The following is a 10,929-nucleotide window of genomic DNA, read 5'->3' on the forward strand; positions in this document are numbered from 1 at the left end:
CTTAGAGAGACTGTTCTTAAGCTGCAGTCAGACAAAGAGCCACAACAGAAAAGGGACAACTACAGGCATGAGCTGTCTGCGCTCACAGAACAGGTGAGGGAACTGCAGAGAGACAGAAACAACTGCAGGGAGGAGCTTGACATTCAAAGACAGCAGGTGAAAGAGCTGCAGCAGGACAGAGAGGGCTACAGAAGAGAGCGGGCAGCGCTCATAGAGGAGCTGCAGCAGGACAGAGAGGGCTACAGAAGAGAGCGGGCAGCGCTCATAGAGGAGCTGAGGGACAGAGAGGGCATGGTGCAGGACCTGAGAGAGCAGCTGTTTCCATAATACCATCAAGGCCCACCAGCACCGGGGACCCCCACCCATACAAACCAAGTCCTTCAAGCCCAGCCACTCCCCACAACACCCACCTGCTCACAGGCTACTACCTCCTCCAGCCAGCCACCCACCACATCACCCACCAGCTCACAAGCTACTCCCTTCAACCAGCCAGCATCCCCCTCAGCACCTGCTGGCCGCAGAACACAGCCACCTTCCACAACACCCACCAGCTCACAGGTTGCCCCCACAAGCCAATCAACTCACACAGAGGCCATTGTTCACGAGCAACACAGAAATGAGAGACAGAACACAGGACATCCAGAGCGAGCTGACATTGTTCTTCTCATAGACTCAGACTCAGCCAGTTGAGCAGTAGATCGTGGTAAAAGGTACCCAACCACACGCAACAAATGGGAAGAAAAAAAAAAAAAAAATTGTACTTCATGTTGAATGTTGAATCGTTTTACTGTTACTTATTCACAAAATACTTCAGTCTAAAATACTTAAAAATAGCATACTTGTTACTATTGTTACTATGATAATATGATTCTATGTTGCAGATGTTATACTATCAATACTTTTCTCTTTTTGAAAGTGTAGACAGGACAAAACCACATACAGAGACATAAATAGACATACAGAGACAACCACATTCAGAGAGCCTCTGAAAGGCTGTGAACATATAACTGTTGATATTCACTATGGCTTCTTTATCCATTAGTACTTGGAATATCCAGGGCCTGAGCTCATCAGCTTTAGGTCTGAAATGCAATACTAGAGAATTTTAAGACAACATTGCAGGCATTGACATACTGATATTACTGGAAACCTGGCATAAGGATGACATCACTCACTGTCCCCCAGATTACAAAGAAATAATAGTAGCCTCACAAAAACTCAGTACTGTAAAACAGGGAAGAAATTCGGGAGGTCTAGTATTGTGGTACAAATCAAAACTGGATAGATACCTCAGTGTAATAAAAACTGGCAAATACCATGTTTGGCTAAAAATCAAGAAAGAACTAATCATCTCACAAAAAGATATCTTCCTTTGTGCAATATATATCCCCCCTCATGAATCCCCATACTATTCTGAAGACACATTCACCTCATTTGAAACAGAAATAAGCCATTTCCAGGCTCAGGGTAATGTTCTTGTCTGTGGGGACCTAAATGCCGAACAGGTACACAAAATGACTTTGTAAACACAGATGGCAATAACTACATTTGTCATTCCCTTGATAAAACTGATCATCGTGATGTACTCCCAGAGAAATAACTGTGATCCAGTTACAAACAGACATGGGAAAGAACTCCTGCAGCTCTGTCGCAATCTGAGTCTGTATATCGTTAATGGTAGAATAAGAGGAGACACCCTTGGGAGACACACTTTCTGCTCACCTCTTGGAAATAGTACAGTAGACTACGTAATAACTAATATAGATCCTTTATCAATTAGAGCATTCACTGTCAAACCACTAACCCCCCTATCAGATCACAGCCAAATCACAATATATATCAAAATGACAGAAAACAACACCCTCCAATCACAGCCCAGTAAGCTGTTTCACATAAAGAAATCATAGAGATGGGCTGAAAACAGCACAGAGGAATTCAAGAAAGCCACAGAAAATCCTGAAATCCAAAACCTCCTAGATATATTCTTAGACACTACATGCGCCCCCAGTAAAGAGGGTGTTAACCAAGCTGTGGCAACAGTTAACCTAATATTTAAGAAAACAGCGGAAAAGGCAAAACTAAAAAGATCAAGGGCAAAACCAAGGCTTAAAAAAGATGACACTTGGTTTGATGCTGACTGTCAATCTGCAAGAAAAGAGCTTTGCAAATTATCCAACCAAAAACACAAAGATCCTAATAACACATCTATCCGATTACTCTATTGTGAGACATTAAGAAAATACAAATGCGTATAAGAACTAAGAAAGCCCAATACACCCATAAGCAACTGACACTAATTGAGGAGTCCATAAACACAAACAGTTTTTGGGACAACTGGAATTGCTTTAAAAATTCAAACCATCAAGAATTGGTGATTCAAGATGGAGAAATTTGGACGAACCATTTCCAAACCCTTTTTAAGAAAGTGGAATCAGACCAAAGCAGGCACCAAGAAAATATAATAATTAAATTACAGAGCCTAGAGTCCTCAGTCAAAGACTACCAAAATCCACTCGACTCCCTCATCACAGAGCAGGAGCTTCTAACCCAAAGCTCACTACTACTAACTACTCAATCTTGTCCTGAGTGTGGGTTACTTCCCAGATATCTGGAACTACGGACTAGTTACACCCATCTTCAAGAGCGGAGATAAATTTGATCCCAGCAACTACCGGGGCATATGTGTTAACAGCAACCTAGGAAAGGTATTCTGTAGTATTATTAATTTACGGCTCCAAAACTTCCTTATGGAACACAGTGTCCTGAGTAGAAGCCAGATTGGATTCCTACCTAATTATCGCACTTGTGACCACATATACACCCTGCACACCCTAATTGAAAAACATACTCAAAACCAGAACAAAATATTCTCATGCTTTGTCGACTTCAAAAAAGCATTCGACTCCATTTGGCATCATGGATTATTTTACAAATTAATTGAAAGCGGTGTGGGTGGAAAAACATATGACATTATAAAATCTATGTACTCAGGAGCTAAGTGTGGCATCAAAATAGGATCCAAAAGAACCCAACTCATCCCCCAAGAACGTGGAGGAGACAGGGCTGCTCATTAAGTCCAACTTTATTTAATATATACATCAATGAGCTAGCAAGCATACTTGAAAAAATCATCAGCTCCTGGACTCACTCTACATGACAGTGAAGTCAAATTCCTGCTCTTTGCAGATGATCTTGTCATTCTTTCACCAACAGAAAAGGGACTCCAGACTCAACTAGACCATCTTCAAAAAAGTTCTGCCAGACCTGGGCCTGGCTGTTAACACAAATAAAACAAAAATATTAATCTTCCAAAAAGATCCGATACCGGGAAGTCAACCCATATTTAGATTAGGACCCAATGAAGCCGAACATGCACCAGATTACACCTACCTAGGCCTTAGAATAAATAATAAAGGATCATTCAACATGGCAGTGAATGAATTAAGAGACAAGGCACCAGGGCTCTTCATGCCATAAGAAGACAAATTCCTTCAAATCCCAATCCAAATCTGGCTAAAACTGTTCTCATCAGTAATAGAACCAATTGCCCTTTATGGCAGTGAAGTGTGGGGCCCACTTGGAAATCAGGACCTAGATAAATGGGAAAACACCCAGTTGAGATCCTGCATACTGAATTTTGTAAAGCCATTCTAAAAGTCCACGGCACACAACTAATAACGATGTAGGGCAGAACTAGGCCAATACCCTCTGCTGATAAAAATTCAGAAAAGGGCAAACAAGTTCATAAAACATGTAAGTCTGAGTGACCCAAACTCATTCCACTATAAAGCCCTGAAACACAAAAATAAAAGAGACAAATTTGAGATGCACACTAACGAAATACAGACTCAGTGAACACCGTTTAGCCATAGAAACAGGAAGACACAAAAGACATGGCTTCCAAAAGACGAAACGTCTATGCCAGCAGTGCAGAGATGATGTTGTTGAAACTGAATTACACTTTTTAACTGAATGCCCAAAATTTGAATCAATTAAGAATAAATACTTCCCAAAAATGAAAAAAAAAAAAATCCTAATTTCTATGACCTACCAAACAAGAATAAAATACTATACCTATTGGGAGAAGACACAGACAGCTGTATTACTGCTGCCCAATATGTTCTTTTGCCTGTCACCAGCTGAGAGACACTGAGTGATTTTTGTATGCATGTACATGTGACACACACAGACACACACACACCCCCTCTCTCTCTCACAGCCACAGCCACATACACTAACTCAACACAGTCCCCTCATGTTGTATATACTGTACCATACTTGAAGTTTCTACTCAGTCCACTTTAGATTTGTTCCCTGATGTATTGTATGTCTGTAAGTTTGTTGCCTATGTTGAGTCACTCAGAACTTGAACTCAATATGTTGTACTCAGACACAGACAAAAAAAAAAAAAAAAAAATATATATGTTCTTTTTACACTTGTCCATGTACCCCTATCCCTTGTACCTGTATAATTGCTTAGATCCTGATACTGTACTTTTATGTAACAATTGCTTTGGCAATACAAGTGTCATATTTGTCATGCCAATAAAGCACCATTTGAATTTGAATTTGAATTGAATTTGAGAGAGAGCGAGAGAGAGAGAGTGAGAGAGAGAGAGAGAGAGAGAGAGAGGGGGGAGAGAGAGAGGGAGAGTGATATGATTGTTATGACTTCTCTCGTGACGTGAATCAGTAACATTCCATTACACTAATATTAATACTAAAAATAATTTCGATATTAAAATCATATACCAAATAATATTCTAATGACATATTACAATTATAGCCTAATGATGACATTCCAAAAAAAAGTCGAGTCCTCGTCTCGATTTCCGAGTCTGAATGGTCTGAATGTACGAGTCCGTGTCCAAGTTCAAGTCATTCAGTGCTCAAGTCACGAGTCTCTAAATTTAGCTTATGACTCGGACTCGAGTCTGAGTCCTGGACTCGAGTACTACAACACTGTGGTCCTCTTGAATCTCTTTATCAGTGTATTGAACAAATCAACAACTGGATGTCTGTATGTGAATTTTTTTTAGCTGAACAATAGTGTTGCACGGTGCACCGATACTACAAAAGTATCGCAATACCCTGAAATTAAAAATGTCACGATGCCTAATTTTATTAGTATCGATACTTTTGAGAATAACCATGTTCTTTTGAAGTAACATGCGTGTGCAAGGCATGCTTCTAGTGCCTCCTCCACTAACCTGTGGCTGTGCGTCTTTTCTCCTCACACACATGTAAGCACAGCTGTCGTGCTATAAACAGCGAGACATGGCTGCTAGTTCAAGTGATGCTATGGTAACACATCATAATAGGCTAATATCAAGTTGATTTGCTCACTTGCATCTCATAAGTTTGTGTTGCTAACCTACCTAGGCTGTGGGATTTTGGTCATTTAGGCCTACTATTTGGGTTCAATGTAATTTAGAAATAGGCTTAGCAACCATGGCAAACTTTTACATCTGAAGAGAGATCCTTGCTAACTATTCCGCTAGCTCAGGTCACGTTTGACAATAATGCTCGCTAAAATCATTAATGAACATTGCAAGACACTTATCTCTTCTATGATCCCAGAAACATTTTCTTCGACTTGTACATTTTTTTAACATTTATTTTATCTACGACATACAAAACATAATTAATTGCATCCACATATCCTTATGCGCTATGTGCAACTTTTATTCACTAAACTAAAACCGTGAGACAAGGTCAATTACTCTCACGTATCTCTTAAAGTGACAGACACGCAATTACACCTACACATCACCAATGTGCACTCAATTAGACCTACACACAACATTAAATATATGCCTAAGTGTAATAGTTAAAAAATAGTTATAGTTTTAGAATAGTTTTCAAATTGCTAAATATATTTACTAGTAATTATGCAGAATATATGAAATATGACATAAGCCATCCTTTTCCATGTGTGTTTATGTGGAGAGAGTCAAGCAGAATCTGGGATGGCCACTGGTGTGAATGATCACACTACAGTACATTCAATATTACTGATGATGATGTCAAGGTGGTGGGGCCCCCAAATCAAATACATTTTTTTAAAAGTATCAAAGAAGTATCGAAATTGCAATTCTTGACTTGACTCGGTATCGAAACATTTATTTTGGTATTGTGACAACACTACTGAACAAAGAAAAAAAAAACTAAAGTAATTATATTTGGTAAAAAGATGGAAGGACTTTGGGTCGCCACTCTCCTTGACACAAAAGGGTTAAAAGCAAAGTATACTGTTCTTGGTGCATTAATTGACAGTGAAGTGAGATTAAGTTTCAACAGCCACATAAAGCAATACCTAAAACAGCTTTTTCCCACCTCAACAATATTGCCAAACTTAGAGGGCTGATGTTAAAACATGGTTTAGAAAAAGTCATTCATGCATTTATCTCCAGCAGGGTTGATTACTGCAATGGGCTTTTCACAGGCCTTTCTAAAAAGACCAAACAGCTTTCTCAGGATTCTCACAAAAACTAAACGAACTGACCATATTACTCCAATTACCGTATTAAGTCCCTGCACTGGCTTCCAGCACAGTAAGTCACAGAACTGACTTTAAAGCACTGCTTGTTTCTAAATTAGTAAATGGGGCAGGCCCTAAATCAGACATGCTTTATAGTACACATCTCAAACTCTCAAAAAACCTGCTGTTAGAACTAAACATGGAGACGACATCAAAAAGTCACACACAGGCACATGCACACACACAGACAGACAGACACACACACACACACACACACACACACACACACACACACACATGGACACACACTTGAATTTCCCCTTGGCAATCAATAAAGTATCTATCTATCTATCTACATGCAGAAACACAGACAGACACAAAGACACACACACACACACATACACAAACACACACACACAAACACACACACACAAACACACACACACAAACACACACACACACACACGCATACACACACACACACACACACACACACACACACACAAACACAGTACACACACAGACACAGCACACACACACACACACGTGTCAAAGATAATCAGTGGCCTTGTGGCTCTGGCAAGCTCTGTATAAATAAACAGCTGGTGTGATGAGTCACTGTGCCTTTCTAACATATTACACACACACACACACACACACCCAGAGAGAGAGAGAGAGTGGTGAGTCACTATGCCTACTTTATAATGTTACACCAACTTCACAGCTTGTCCACCCACCCTCTGTCTCTTCCCTTCCTCTTCTCTCCTGTTCTCTTCCCTCTCTTCTCTCTCTCTCTCCTGTTCTCTTCCCTCTCTTCTCTCCTGTTCTCTCCCCTCTCTCTCTCTCTCTCTCCTGTTCTCTCCCCTCTCTTCTCTCTCTCTCTCTCCTGTTCTCTTCTCTCTCTCCCCTCTCCTGTTCTCTTCCCTCTCTTCTCTGTTCTCTTCTCTCTCTCCCCTCTCCTGTTCTCTTCCCTCTCTTCTCTGTTCTCTTCTCTCTCTCCCCTCTCCTGTTCTCTTCCCTCTCTCTCTCTCTCCTGTTCTCTTCCCTCTCTTCTCTCTCTCTCTCTCCTGTTCTCTTCTCTCTCTCTCTCTCCTGTTCTCTTCCCTCTCTCCCCTCTCCTGTTCTCTTCCCTCTCTCTCTCTCTCCTGTTCTCTTCCCTCTCTTCTCTCTCTCTCTCTCCTGTTCTCTTCTCTCTCTTCTTCTCTCTCTCCTGTTCTCTTCCCTCTCTTCTCTCTCTCCTGTTCTCTTCTCTCTCTCCTGTTCTCTTCCTTCTCTTCTTTTTTCTTTCCTCCTCCGTCTCCATGTCCCTTTATTCACTCTTTCTCCACATCGCTTCTTCTCTCTTTTGTTTTTCCTCCATCCCTCTCTCTCTCCATCTTCCTCCCTTCATCCCTCTCTCTATCTTCCTCTCTCTCTCTCTTTATCCTCCCCCCTCCCCCTCTCCTAGCACTCCAAACCCCCCCCCCTCCCTCTCACACACACACACACACACACACTCACACACACACACACACACACTCACACACACACACACACACACACTCACACACACACACACACACACACTCACACACACACACACACACACACTCTCACACACACACACACACACACACACACACACACACGTCTGTCTTTGTTCCATCTAGTCCAGCTCCATCTTAATAAGCTCTCCTGTCAGAGCAGAGGTGTTTTGTATTGCCACAGCATCTCTGCAATCCCACATTCAAACAGCCCACTGAACTCTGAGATGAAGGGACTTCATTAGGGGATAAGATGAACACTGCAGTCATGTGGATGGAGGTGCAGAGGAGTAAGGCTGTGTGTGTGTGTGTGTGTGTGTGTGTGTGTGTGTGTGTGTGTGTGTGAGTGTGTGCTTAAGCGTTTCGCTGATTAAGTGACTGCAAAGGTGAAGGGTATACTGCAGAATCTTTGTGACTTTGTGTGTGTGTGTGTGTGTGTGTGTGTGTGTGTGTGTGTGAGAGAGAGTGTGTGCGTGTGTGTGAAAGTTCCCCATTGATCAACAGTTTATGTATGTGTCACAGTATGCATGTATTTGTGTGTGTGTGTGTGTGTTTGTGTGTGTGTGAGAGAGGGGTGTTTGTGTGTGTGTGTGTGTGTGTGTGTTTGTGTGTGTGTGTGTGTGAGGGGTGTTTGTGTGTGTGTGTGTGTGTGTGTAAGGGTAAATAGAGGGTACTAGCGTAGTCTTGTCCTGTCTGCAATGTTATGTGCTCTACTCTATGGCAAGCCGATTGAGCATTTATTCAGATATCTTGATATCAGGCATAATTGTCATGTACATGCAAGCCATTTCTGTCCACTAGTTAACTAGTGAGCCATTTCTGTGTGAACTAGTTAACTAGTGACAGCCAAAATGCTCACTAGTTAACTAGTAAGGCCCAAATTCTCTCTAGTTAACTAGTTCATATGTTTCATATCTCACTAGTTAACTAGTAATGCTCAGCATGTTATGTAGTTAGTAATGCTCATAACTAGTTTAAAGACTTCTATATTTTACTAGTCAACTAGTAAGGTACAAAAATGTTTACTAGCTGACTACTGAATATCAAATTCCCACTTGTTAACTTCTATGTAATTTGGCCAGCCACTTGGGCATTTATTCTGATATCTTGATATCAGGCCAACATACAAGCCATTTTTGTCAACTACTGAGCCATGTTTGTGCACACTAGTTAACTAGTGACAGCATAAATGCCCACTAGTTAACTAGTGAACATATATTAGCTTCACTAGTTAACTAGTGAGAGCCAGAAATGTCCACTAGTTAACTAGTAAAGGCCAAAATGCATACCAGTCAGCTAGTTGAAGGCTTTTGGGTCTCACTAGTTAACTAGTGACAGCCAAAAATGTGTACATGTTTACTAGTTAAGGCCTATTGGGTATTATGTAAGAATCCCACCCAGTCTAAATGTAAATTTACTGTTCATAGCCTCGAGATCAGGACCTGATGGGTGCCCCTAGTGGCTAAAGTGACACACTGCTCCGCAACGGTACTTCAGTATAGATAGTAAAGCAGAGCCTGCAGTATGCAGTATCTCCTATTCTGTCAAAATGTTTTTTAATAATAACAGGGAAACCCCATGCTTTAACAAGTGAGCTCTTAGTGATCCACACCAAAGATTCAAGGGATCAATTTTAATATTATTCTTTGTTTATTGTTGCTAGGCAACCACAGACATAAATGTATCCATTCAATCACACTTTTCTGATTAATAACTGAAAAACAAAAGATTGTACACATTAACTGCACATGGTTTCAAAAGTAATTAAAAGCTCAAAGATCAAGAAAAAAACGTTATGCACTTCTAAGGAATTGAACCCTGGTCTCCCACATGATGTCCTGCTGCTTAACCACTTGAGCTAGTCTTGCCACATCAGCAATGCTATCATCAATATTCATGTTACTGAAACGTTTTGTTGCTAGGCAACCATATACAAATGCCTCCAGTTTTATCGCGATTTTCAGACTAACTGAAAAACTAAAGATTGTAGACATTAACTGAACGAAGATTACAGCAATACACCATAACTTTGTCACTAGACATGTTATCAAAACATATTTTTATGCTCAAACGATCTTAGTTTATAAAAGTTTGCTCTTAGAACAGCCTGGACGAAGTCAGCCATGTTTTCTAGGTTTCTGAATCCTTGTTCCGCCTTCTTCATTTGCATGCAAGTGCGACATTGCACACTAGTTAACTAGTGGCCAATGTTACGTCCCACTAGTTAACTAGTTGCACAAAATGCCAGCCGTTTGTGTATTTATTCAAATTCCACTAGTTTACTAGTGTGAGGGGCATTTTTCTCCTGCTAGTTCATTATGGACAGTGTTTTGTCCTCACTAGCTAACATGAAAGGCTCAAAATGCCCTCTATAAGCTAGTGAAAGGCAATGCAGATATGCTCACTAGTTAACTAGTGAGCATGTCCTGTTCCATTACTAGTGAACTAGTAAGGCCAAACATGTCAACTAGTTAACTAGTGAAGGCCAATTTGTCACTAGTTAACTAGTAAGAGTACATTTTGCATTACTAGTAAACTAGCTCCAAAAACAGCCACTAGTGTGTGTCTTGTACGCACTAGTTAACTAGTGAGCTGCTTCACTGCCACACATGCAAACTAGTGAGACTTAAATTGTTCCACTAGTTTGTGTTTTTAGGTGTAACTAGTTAACTAGTGAACAAAATATGCATGCCACTAGTTAACTAGTAAGGCCCACAACACCCTCACTAGTAAACTAGAGGGTATTTTGACCTTTACATGTAAACAAGTGACCATTTTGGCATCTCACTAGTTAACTAGTGGGGCTGAAATGGCCTTCACTAGTTAACTAGTGGGCATTTTGGGGCACACTAGTAAACTAGTGACACTTTTTGCACCTCACTAGTTAACTAGTCGAATGGAAATTGCCATCACTAGTTTAATAGT

Source organism: Alosa alosa, chromosome 4, assembly GCF_017589495.1.
Source record: "Alosa alosa isolate M-15738 ecotype Scorff River chromosome 4, AALO_Geno_1.1, whole genome shotgun sequence".
NCBI classification, from domain to species: domain Eukaryota; kingdom Metazoa; phylum Chordata; class Actinopteri; order Clupeiformes; family Clupeidae; genus Alosa; species Alosa alosa.